The following is a 13,030-nucleotide window of genomic DNA, read 5'->3' on the forward strand; positions in this document are numbered from 1 at the left end:
TTTTGTGACCTGGGTACTACAGCTATTATTATCCCCTTTTTACAGATGAGAAAACTGAGGCTTACAGAATTTAAGCTACCTGCTCATGGTCACATAGCCACTAAGTGTCAGAGGCAGGACTACAATTCAAGTCTGTCCTGACTTTAGGTCTAGTGTCCTTTGCAGTACACCACACTATCTCTGAATAGAGGACACATGCTGGGTGTCAAAGCTCATTGGCTGTTCCTGGCTCATTGACTGACTTTCAGGAGATCGGTTTCCACCGTTGCTCAGTTTTCTCCTTTCTACATTAGAATAATAACCTTCCATTATCCCCACTGGGGGATTAGAGGGAAGGCTGGGAGAATTAAGTATCGGATAAATTTCTGAAGATGTGAGGTGGAAGGTTTATTTGAGCAGCAGAATGAGATGAAAATATATACACACTGCAGATTCATAGGTATGCCTCATAAACATCAGCTTACCACTGAGCTAAAATTAATGAGCCTGTATATAAAGCACTGCAGAACAAAATATATTCCTGATGACAATTTTACTTAATTACATTAGAAGTATCTCTGATTACTCCTTCTTAATTGCTACTTACAGTCTGAAGAACTTTGATGGAAATTTCCAGGGAACAGTTTACATAATTATTAAAATAAAACTAGTGTTTACAATGCCATTAAAACCATCATGGCAGCCAGTCACCAACCAAGTACCTACTGGATGCCCTGTTGGAGGAGCCATTGAGCCATGAACACACACACACACACACACACACACACACACACACACACACACACAAGCTTACAATCTGATAGAGACAGCAAAATATTAAGAAGGCCTAAAAGCTTCTATTTATATTCCCAGTGCTTAGCACATAGTAAGCACTAAATCAGAGGCACGAAGTCCACAATACCCTTAGTGTGGCCTGAACCAGCTTAAAATGTAACTGGGAAATATTTAACAGAATAAATAAAAATATGTACATAGAGAGCATTACATTTAAAAACTAAATTAATTTGGGTTCCATAAGGGATCATTCTGTAGGAATTAGTGGCCCCTATTTCTATTTAAGTTTGACACAACTGCACTAAATAAAGGCCCTCTCTAGCTAGCTAGTAGAGATCATTGGTGTGGAGCACATTCCTTTCTTACCACTTTCTTTTTCTGGGTTAAAGAAAGGTGTTGGAAGGAGGCAAAAAGACAAAAAAAAAGATAGGTTGGAAGGAAAAACATTGTTAACAATCATAACTGTGAATGGGATGCATTAACCCATAAACAAACATAATTGAATCATAAATGTTCACACAGAGCTTAAAATAAGGGACTGGAAAAAAAATCCATTATGCTCCAAGCAAACAAAAAAATATAATAATAAAATATAATAATAATAAAATAAATATATAATAATATAATATATAATATATAATATAAAAATAATAAAATAATAAAATAATAAAATAAGATAAAATAAGATAATAATAAAAATATAATTGATTAAAAGAGATAAGTAGGGGAACTACATTATGGTTAAAGGCAATGGATTAATATTAATACATAATACAGACGCACTGAATAACATAGTATCTATATACCTAGAGAAATAGTTAATATATAATATAATAACTATAATAGCTAGGGTCTTCAATATACTTCTCTCAGACCTAGAAAATTTAACTAAATAATAAACAAGAAAGTAGTTAAGGTCTTGAATAGGACTTTGAAACATTTAGATATAATAGATTTCTGGTGATTACTAATGGAAATAGAAAGGAGTAGGCATATCTGCAGCCATGTACAGCTGAAAAATGGAATACATTACAAAAACTGAATATATTAATACATAAGCACCTTATAGACAAATGCAGAAATATTAAATGCATTCTTTACAGACCACAATGTGATAAAAAAAATTATGTTCTATAAAGGGCCTTTGAAGCCAGTAATAAAAATTAATTGGAGACTACCTTAATCATAAAGAATTGCTGGATAAAAGAACAAATCATAGAAAAATTAGAAAATTTCATCTAATAAAATGACAATGATGAGAAAACATACTAAAAATTGGGATGTAGCCAAAGCAGTCCTTAAGAGAAAGTTTATATCTGAAGGTACTTTCATTTACAAAAGAAAGAGATCAATGATTTGATTATGCAGTTAAAAAACTAGTAAGGAAACAAATCACACCCCCTGAATTGAGCACTAAAATAGAAATTATGAAAATCAAATAAGAGATTGACAGTATTGAAACCAAAAAAACTAAAACATTAAATTGATAAAAATGGGAGTTCCTTAAGAGAAGAGGTCTGTGGTATATGATAAAGAACCTATATAATTGGATTGGAAAAACAATTTCATCTGTATTTCAATGTAATTGATTTTGTTTCTAGTCCTATGCATTTTATTTTAGGCACTTAAGAAAGTCATTTTGAAGGGGGCAACTAGGTGGCGCAGTGGACAGAGCACTGGCCCTGAAGTCAGGATGACCTGAGTTCAAATCCAGCCTCAGACCAAACACTTGACATTTACTAGTTGTGTGACCCTGGGCAAGTCACTTAATCCCAAATGCCTTAAAAAAAAGTCATTTTGAGAAGGGATCCATAAAAATAAAATACACTTTGACCAGGTTGGATTTATAATAGGTTGGTTCAATACTACAATCAATATCAAGTTCAATATAAATATAATACATAATATATTTGTGCTATATAATTAAGAAAAACTATAAATTCTATATATCCATACATGTGGGAAAAGTTTTTGACAAAGTGCCTCACCTATTTATGTTAAAAACACTAAAAAACATAGGAATAAATGGACTTTTCCTGAATATGATAAGTAGTATCTTTCTAAAACTTAGGGCTATCTTTATATTTAATAGGGATAAACTACAGGCCCTTCCTATAAGATCAGAGATAAAGCAAGGATGTCCATTATTGCCATTTTAAAAAAATATGGCGCTAGAAATGATAAATAGATCAATAAGACAAAAAAAGAAACAAAATCATTATTTTTTTCAGGTGATGTGATGCTCTACTTACAGAACCCTAAAAATCAAATAAAAAATAATTGAAACAATAATTTCATCAAAATAGCAGGATATAAAATAAATATAAAACATTATAATTTCTGCATATTTCCACCAAAAACAAGAAGGAACAGAAAGATAACGGTGCATTCAAAAACCTTCAGAATGTATAAAATATTTGGAAGTTTACTCACTAAGGAAAGCATAAGAACTATATGAATGTAGCTACAAAACATTGTTTAAAGAAATAAAGATAGGCCTTAATAATTGGAGAGACATTAATTGTTCATCATTGGACTTTGCCAAAATTTTTTAAATGGCAACACTATCTAAGTTAATTTATTCATGTAGTGTTATACTAATCAAATTAACACGGGATTAATTTATAGAGCTAGAAAAATAATAATGATATTCATATGAAGGAAAAAGGACACTAATATTAAGGGAAATAATTTTTAAAAGTAGAATATAATGAGGCCTATCTGTATTAGACCTTAACCTCATTACTCAAAAAGCAGTTACCATTAGAATTATTTGGAACTGGTTAAAGACTAAGGAAGTCAATCAGTGGAATAGATTATTTATGCATCATATAAAAACAAATAAGCATAGTAATATGGTGTTTAATCAACCCAAGGACCCCAGCTACTGAAGTAAAGAGTCACTATTTGACACACCTCTTAGTAAAACTGGAAAAAAAAATGGCAGAAATTAGGTCTAGGCCAACATCTCACATCATGTACACAGGATAAGTTCCAAAAAGAAACATAACTTAGATATGACAGGTCACACCAGAAAAAAAAAATTCGAGGAGGAAGGAAGTATCATTTACAACTATAGATAAAGGAACCAAACAAAGTATACAGAGTGATGCAGAAGATCAGTAGGTAATTTTGATGATATATAAGGTTTTTTTAAAATTAATGCAGTTAAAATTAGAAGGGAAAAGTTAACTAGAAAACAACATTTGTAGCAAGTTTCTCTGAAAATGGTTTGTTATGCAAGATATATATGGAACTGATTCAAATATATAAGAACAAGAACCATTCTCCAGTAGATAAATGATCTAAGGATATGAATAAAGATGTTCACAAAAGAAGAAAGCTATCAACAGACATGAAAAAATGTTCCAAACTACCAATAATTAGAGAAATGCAAATTAAAACACCTCAGGTTATATCTCCCTCCTATCACATTGAGAAAATGACAAAAAGGAAAATGACAGCTGTCGAAAGGGCTGTTCAAAAACAGACACACTAATATACTGTTGGTAGAACTATGAATTAGTCCAGCCATTCTGGAAAGCAATCTGCAATTATACCCCAAAAGTGACTACACTGTGCATACCCTTTGACTCTGTGATGTCATTAGTAAGCATATGCTACAATAACATCAAAGAAATAGTAAAATGTACAAAAAGACCCACATACACAAAAATATTTACAGCAGCTCTTCTTGTCTTGGCAAAGAATTTGAAAGTAAGAAAATGTCCATCTATTCAGGAATTGCTGGACAACTTATGCTAAATACATGTGATAGAATATTACTGCATCATAAGAAATGATGAAAGAGGTGGTTTTAGAAAAACCGGAGTCGTCTGGTATGAACAAATGGAGAGTGAAGTGAGCAGAACATGGAGAAATAAAGCAAGGTCAACATGAAAGCAAATCTGAACATGAATTCAGAACACGTTAATTACAACCACTTAAGAACGGGGAAACAGAACAAGCAGGAATGCACCAAGAACCCTGCTGGGGACTTGGAGGGAGTGCCTGAAAAATTGTTATGATTTGTACAGTGAAATTAATTTAAACGCAAGTTTGTTCACATTGATGTTCAAGTTTTTAACAATCTTTTTGACTTAAAAAGAGTTCCTCCTACTCCCTAGAAAGAAAGGAAAAGAAAAGCTTTTACAGTGTGATGCAGACAAAAACAGATTGCTGTAGTATAACCCGAGAGGGCTAGTAACAAGGAGTTTTGGCTAAATGGGAAAAAGAGACTGCATTGCCAATAGTATGCATGAAGGTGTGAACTCATATTTACATGGACTGAAAATCTTGGTGAGGGATTATCCAATATTAATTTAGTTATTTTCACATGTTCCGCAGTGTTCAAAGACTAGGGCATCAGTTTCCATGGGTTACCGACCCCCAGTTAAGAAAGGGTAAGAATCTAAGCTTTTGCACATTCAACTTTTTTCATTTCCTAAATAAGAAAAAAAGACTTTGAGCTGGAAGTAGCCTTAGAGATCTTCTTTCATTTTATAGTCCATCTCTTTCATTTTATAAATAATAATGATGATATTACATAGTGATGATTGATGATTTTATATAGTGCTTTAAGATTTGCAAGATGCTTTACATATTTTAACTCATTTAATCTTCACAGCAAACCTATAAAATAGGTAATATTATTGTCCCCATTTTACAGTTGAGGAGACTGAGGCATATAATGGTTAAGTGACTTGCCCAGGGTGACAAAGCTAGTAAGTCTCTGAAGTAGGATTTGAACTCAGGTCTTCCTGACTCCAAGTTTCATACCCTATTTAATAGCTACTGAGGGTAAGTGATTTGTCCAAAGACATATAGCTAGTAAATGGCAGTGTTGGGATTGGGAGTCCAAATATCCACAGCTGTTTCCATACCCTAGGGGTCCTGTCTGTGATGGGAATAATGATAAGGACCATTGATGTCAAGAAGATAAACACCATTCTTCTTGACAGGGAAGTCCCTTGAAGTTCTTCAGAAGTAATCTGCATAAAATCAGAGTTAGATGTTGCTAAAACAAGTATTGGAAAAGTGGAAAAATCCAATTAACAAGCTCCCACCTCTAGGCCCCACTGCCTATATTTTCCAAAATGTGTCCTCAGAACACTGTTTGGTGTGATGTGAATAAAAATACTTCCAGACGTACCAGTATCTCTGATCTCACCAAATTGGTCCTTCCTCCACTAAAGCAGTTTGCATCCCATTCATGTTCTGCAATCTTATATTAACATTATATTTTAAGTCCCAAAGTCTCTCCAAGTTAGTTTGAGAAATAAGAGTTTTTCACAATTGTCAATCACCCAGGTAGAACAAGTAATCTTAGAACACATACATTTTTGAACCACATTAATAAGCTGGCTTAGTGACATGCAGAGAAGTTAGGTCTCTTGGGGAAAAATGAACAAATGTACTCACCCTTTGGAGGCAAACAAAAAGAACTAAGACATCAACATCAAATTATAAAACAACTCCAAGAGGATTCTGTCTAAACACACAGTTGTACAGCCTCAACGTTAGCCATCTAATAGACACACAGATTCTCTCTGCTCCACTGAACAGACACCTGCATCCTTTGGTGCCAGTTACATGTGAAAACAACCGTTTAGCTTATTCAGAAATAGCAGAGTTAATTTCAAAGTATTTGTCGCCCATCGACTTCTGCAGTGAAGCTGAGCCAATACAGTCAAGAGTTCCTGGCATCTTCTCCTGTAAAAAAGCCTTTGAGGCCCCAGCAATTCACGGCAAAATACACAGTCTTCCATTCTCATTCAAACAGTCCATCTGGGTATTTAAAAGAACTGCTATCTGCTGCAGCTCAATGATCACAGAAAATCCCTTTTAGGAACATCTGAGCTTAACCTGGGATTTTCAGCACTTTCTGTTCTTCATGTATCACTTTCTCTTGGGGCCTAATTTCTGAAATCACAGGGAACACAGTCTAATTTCAAATGGAAGGAAATCAAGAACTTAGCAAAAGGTTCTCTACAGACAAATAAAAGCCCATTGAAGTCTGGTGTCATGATACCAAGTCACCAATTTAGAATTGAAAAAAAAAAAGGAGGTATGCCATGATTTATTTTATATGTTTTAGAAGTTTACAGGTTAAGTTCTTCTTCCTCTTCCCAGCTCCCCATAAAGCAGTGCTTTGTTCCTTTAACTATCAATTCTTGATCTTTTCATTTCATGAAAGTCATCAGCGCTTTCCATCTGACTTACAACTGAAATTTCCCATACATGTGTGGTCACTCAAATGGGAGCTCCTTAAGAGAAGGGGTCTATGATATATGACAGAGAATCTATATACTTGGATTGGAAAAAGGTTTCATCTTTATTTCAACATAATTGGCTTTGTTTGTAATCCTATGCATTTTATTTTAGGCACTTAAGAAAATCATTTTGACAAGGGATCCATAAGGCTTGTGCCTGACCTGTGGTAGAGCCTTTCAAGCTTGCTTGACTTGATCGGCCACAGTTAGACACTCTGTACATCGACCCTGACATCATGATGTCACTTTGGTTCTCTTCACTTACAAAGGACAACAATGCACCAGACTTCCAAAGGTTCTCCATGATAAAAAAAAAAAGAATAAGAAATCCTGATCTATGTAAATTATAGAGTCCCACTGTTGTTTTAGGGGTTACCACTACCAAATGCATGTTGGAAGTGCTGTAGTTCTGGTCTCTCTGCAGGCATCAATATGACATATGTCCAGAATTTCACGGTTAGAAGGGACCTCATCAGTTTTCTAGTCCAAGCCAAACCTGAAGAGGAATCCTTTGTACCCTATACTGACAAGTAATTATCAGGTCCTACCTAAAGACCCCAGAGGATCAGGAACTCACCGATTTCTCAGGAAGTTCTCAGGAAGTTTTCAGCTCTAAGTACTGGGAAGGTTTCCCCTACAGTGAGCCAATACAGACACCCCTCAGCACCTCCATGCACTGCTCATAGCTTTTTCTCCTTCTGGGGCAAAGTGAAATAAGCTTAATCCCTTTTCCATGAGACAGCTTTTCAAATCTTGAAGACAGCTATTCCCACCTCTCTTCTTCACTTCTTCAGGCCAAAAATCTTTAGTTCCTTTAACTGATCCCCACATGGGTTGGTTCCCCTTCCCCTAACAATCTTGGTTTTCCTTCTCTGGATGCATCCCAGTCTGTTAATACCCTTCCTAAAGCTAGCTGCCCCAAATTGAACACCACAATTCAGAGGTGGTCTGACTGGGGCAAAGTATGGCAGGGGGTTCTTCCACTGTTCTGAAAATAAACTACACTTCTCCTAAAGCAACCCAAGGCTGCATTTACTTTGGGGTCAGGGTGGGGGACTACCATGGCACATGGTCGACTCATTTAGTTTGTAGGTCACTAAAAGCTCCAGAGGCTTTTCCATAGGTACTATTGTCTATAGTCACGTTGTCTTTTCCTCCTCCCACCCTGTCCTCATGCAGTTAATTTTCTGAAACCACGTGGAGGAACTTAACATTTGTCATTCTTAAAATTCATTTCAATAGATGTAGCATATTGGTGACATGGCAGACAGAGTGCCAGGCCTACAGTCAAGAAGACCTTAGTCCAAATTTGACTTCAGATACTTTCTAGCTATGTGAGCCTGGGCAAGTCAGTTAACCTCTGCTTCAGTTTTCTCAACTGTAAAGTGGGGATAAAAACAACACCTACCTCTCAGGGTTATTATGAAGATCATATGAAATAATATTTGTAAAGTACTTAGCACAGTTGTGTTCTAGGCACATAGCAAGTACTACATAAATGTTAATTATGTTACTGTTAATTGTTATCATTATAGCCCATTGTTCTTACTTGTTAAGCTCTTTTTAAGAGTCCATTCTGTCATCCAAGTGGCTGACAATATCTCCCAGTTTTGTGTTATCCCTATCCGATAAATAGTTCTATGGTTTCTTCCAAGTCAAGAATCAGGGATGAGAAACCCGCGGCCTCGATGGGAAGCCTTCTAGGTCCTTGGGTGCAGCCTTTTGACTAAGTCCAAGTTTTACAGAACAAATCCTTTTATCAAAGGGATTTGTTTGGTGAAGTTTGGATTCTGTTAAAGGGCCACACGTGGCCTCAAGGCTGCAGGTTCCCCATCCCTGTGAGTCCAACCCATGTCTATATTGTTTACAAAGCATGGGGAAACTTGAGGTTGCTCATACTGTCAGAATGTATGCTTTTTTTTTAGAGCGCAAAAATATTCATTTCTTAGTTTTCAACTAAATAGTTCAAAAAACATTTATTTTTTAGTTTACAACTTGTAATCCCAGTGCCTTGCGCAGTGTTTGGTATATCGTAGGCCCTTAATAAATACTCGGTGGTTGACTGGCTCATGTAGGCTCCAGTTCACGGCTGTCACTACTAAATAATTCTTGTCCCCATGGTTTCCTTATGCTTTATCACAATCCCTCAAGGAACCCTAAATTTCAGCTTTGTAAATATCATCAAATAATTAAGATCAAATGGCTCTTTGACTGTGATCACTTTGGATGCAAACATTACGCATTACGAAAATTAAATACCCTCTGAAAATGAGTAATAGAACTTGATCCCAAATCAAAGCAGAAGACAATGTTATTAATAGGAGGACAGTCAAGGTAACTCAGGGCTAACCATAGGAAGAGAAGAGAGGCAGGTAGGAAGGAAGCAGCAGTCTCTCTTCAGCAGTTGTTCAGTCATGTTGGATTCTCTGTGATCCCATTTGGGATTTTCTTGGCAGATATCCTGGAGTGCTTTGCCATTTCCTTCTTCAGCTCATTTTATAGATGAGGAAACTAAGGCACACAGAGTTAAGTGACTTGTCCAGGGTCACACAGCTAGTAAGTGTCTGAGGCTGGATTTGAACTCAGGAAGATGAATCATCCTGACTTCAGGACTAGCACTCCATCCACTGCACCCCTGGCTGCCCACTGTTCATCAGGCCACTAGTCAAATTTGTAGACAAGAATGCAATGTAAAGTTAAATCATTTAGTTTTCTGTCATAGGAACCTTCAGATCTGCTACATTCTTTTTTTTTTTTTTTGGTAAGGCAATCAGGGTTAAGTGACTTGTCTAGGGTCGCACAGCTAGTAAGTGTCAAGTGTCTGAGGCCAAATTTGAACTCAGGTGCTCCTGACTCCAGGGCCAGTGCTGTATCCACTGTGCCACCTGGCTGTCCCTAGAGTTCCTAATTCTTTAGGCCCACAAAATCTTCCTCCTAAATTGCCACAGTTGCAAAAATATTATAACATTATGAGCCTAAAGAAACATGCTGCTAGGGTTACTGGTAAATTAGCATCAGTGAGTGTTTTGATATTTCAATTCTACTCATCCTAACAGGAATTTTTATATCCAATAATTAATTGTTTTCTATGGTAGCGCTTAACCAATTTATTAGAGGTAGCCGTGTGCTGTTGTTCAGTTATGTCCAATTCTTTGTGAACCTGTGGGCTATATCATGCCAATACTGTCCATGAGGTTTTCATGGCAGATACTGGAGTGGTTTACCATTTCCTTCTCCAGCTCATTTTTTTTTTAACAAATGAGAAACTGAGGAAAACAAGGTTAAGTGACTTGCCCAAGGTCACACAGCTAGTAAATATCTGAGACCAAATTTGAACTCAGGAAGATGAGTCTTCCTGACTCTAGGCCCACCTAGCTACCTCAGATGTAGTCATGTTTGTATCCAATATCAGCAAGTTAAAGAACACTGCTAATACTTAGAGATGCTGTTAGAGACTAGTATTCAAAGCTTATTATTTTATTCTTTGTTTATTTGGCTAGCTTCCCATTTTCTCCAAAAGTTAAGTGGGCATACAGTATCATTCAATGACATTGCTGTGTGACTGTAGTCTCATATATGGGTTTAGCTCAGCCAGGAATTTCCAGGTTCATTTGAAACTCTGCACCCAGCAAATGAAAGGTGCCAGCTCATTAGTCATAGATGTATGTTAACACTGATTCTTGATTCCGGAGGCCTGATGAAGCATGTTACCCACTGACAGAGTGTTGATAGACTTAATATACAAAATGAGATATACGTTTTCAAACATGGCCAACATAACAATCTGTTTTGCTTGACTCTGCATCTTTTCACATGGGTTTTTCTTTTTCTTTTTCTCAATAAGGGTGGAAGAGGTAGGGAGAGAAAATAAATGTTTATAAATGAAAAAAAATGTAAAACAAAACCAATGAGTCAATTTCTTTCTTTGCTACTCTTTCAATTTCTTCCATATGTGGATTATTAAGGGTTGTGGTTTCCAACCCAAAAGGGCAAGATGTGGTATAAGGAAATTAGAGACCTAATACAAGATGAGAATCAATTGTTCGGTATCTGAAAAACAGTCAGATTTCTTTTGCAAACTTTGCCTGATGTACTAGGAGTCTTGTCAGAGGAGCAATAGATTAATTTAGGATTCCTGCCAGATGCTGATGGCCCTCAATACTCTGCCCCATGAATTATATTTATTGGGGATTGGCAACGATTTTTTTAATAAGAGATTTGTCTGCATGACTGAAAACTTGTAAACTGCATGAGGACAGTGACAGAGTCTAATCTATCTTTGGATTCCTCTCTACGAAGCACTGAGGACAGAGGTCTACATATCATAAATGCTTAATACATAGTGTTTGAACTGAATGGAATTTAAGAGGATGCAAATCTTTTTGCACCCTCGCTGCATCTTTGAATGTCTCCCTTTACTCATACCACACTCTAAGTGGGGTAGAGTAGGGATAGGAAAGGAAAGGATCTATGATTTTGTTGGTATAGAGAAAGTCCCTCTACCATTGCAGGTTGGCAACTTCTTTGTAACCTATAATATTAGTTGCCTGGTGCACTGGAATATTAAGTGACTTGCCCAGGGTCCTAAACCCAATGTGTCAGAGGTGGGAATTCTGTCTCTCTATCACACACACACACACACACACACACACACACACAGAGCTGGGAAAAACAAGGAGGATCAGATGATGGGGCCTAAATATCACCAGGAGCTGGAATGGAAAGCTAATAGCTTTCCATTAGAAGTTACTTATCCTTCTCTTGTTGATACAGGCTATCAGGAAAAGGAATTAAAACTGTGATATGGATGAAAGTCCAGTAGGGTAGTCTCCATTGACACTTTCAGCTGTTATCAGTCATTTGCACTTTAGTGGGAACAAATATAACGTTTTGTTTTTGTTGGTTTTTTTTTTTTTTTTGGAGATCAAGCTTTGTTAGGAGAAAGCATAAAGACTGATACTTGAATTGGGAAGACTCTCAATCCATTAAGGAGGAAGAAAAGGGAAGTTTTGCCTCCTTCACAACTCTGCTCACCATGGATGACAATCTTTCATAAAAGCACTCTAGTCTCTTAGGTTCATGCCATTTTCTGGGCTGAACTGGGTCTTTTCCAGGGGGATCACTTATATCAACACTGGGAATAGGGATATTAGCCCAAGTCAATGAGATCCTGTTACTTTTCCCCTGGACTCTAGCGGTTGGTCTCCTTACTTCAAATTTTCTACTTTTCAGTTCACAGCTGCGAGAGTGGTCTCCTTAGGACTCACGTCTGACCATGTCACTCCCCTGCTCAAGAATCTTCACAGGCTCCTTACTGCTTAAAGGATAAAATAAAAATTCTTTAAAATGGAATTTAAAGTATATCACAATCTAGCTCCACTCTATCTTTTCAGACACATTTCACACTTTCCTTCATGAACTCTACATTCTTATCCAACACCTATCTGCTGCTTTCTAACCACACTATTCCAACTCTTGTTTCCATGTCTTTGCACAGACAATCTCAACATGGGTGGAATTTATTTCTCTCCCCCCCCACACCCCCATCTAGAGTCTACTCCCTCCTCCCTTCTGCTTTTTAGAATACTTAGCTTCCTTGAATTCTGAGTTCAGCGGACACCTAAGGCAAACCTTTTATCTCCTATTGTTAGTACTCTCTCCCTCCTCAAAGCCTCTCTTAAAAACATATTGATGCCATTTGTTTTTCTATCATATTCATTTCCAAACATAGCCTTCTCTCTCCTATCCAGAGAATAATCCCTTGTAACAAAGATTTTTAAAGTCAGAGAAAAAAAATTGGCAAAACTGGGGAATGACTGTTGGTCTTACACACTTGTGTTAGATCCCTAAATACCTTGAATATCAGAACATTATCAGAGATATTTGATGCAAAGATTTTCCCCAAGCAAAAGGTTTCTCACCTACATTTATTTAGTCTGTGCGATTTCATATAATCTCCGTTATCTATTTTCTCTCTTGTGATC

This window comes from Phascolarctos cinereus, unplaced genomic scaffold (genome assembly GCF_003287225.1).
Source record: "Phascolarctos cinereus isolate Bilbo 61053 unplaced genomic scaffold, phaCin_HiC Scaffold_4;HRSCAF=312, whole genome shotgun sequence".
In the NCBI taxonomy this organism is placed as follows: Eukaryota; Metazoa; Chordata; class Mammalia; order Diprotodontia; family Phascolarctidae; genus Phascolarctos; species Phascolarctos cinereus.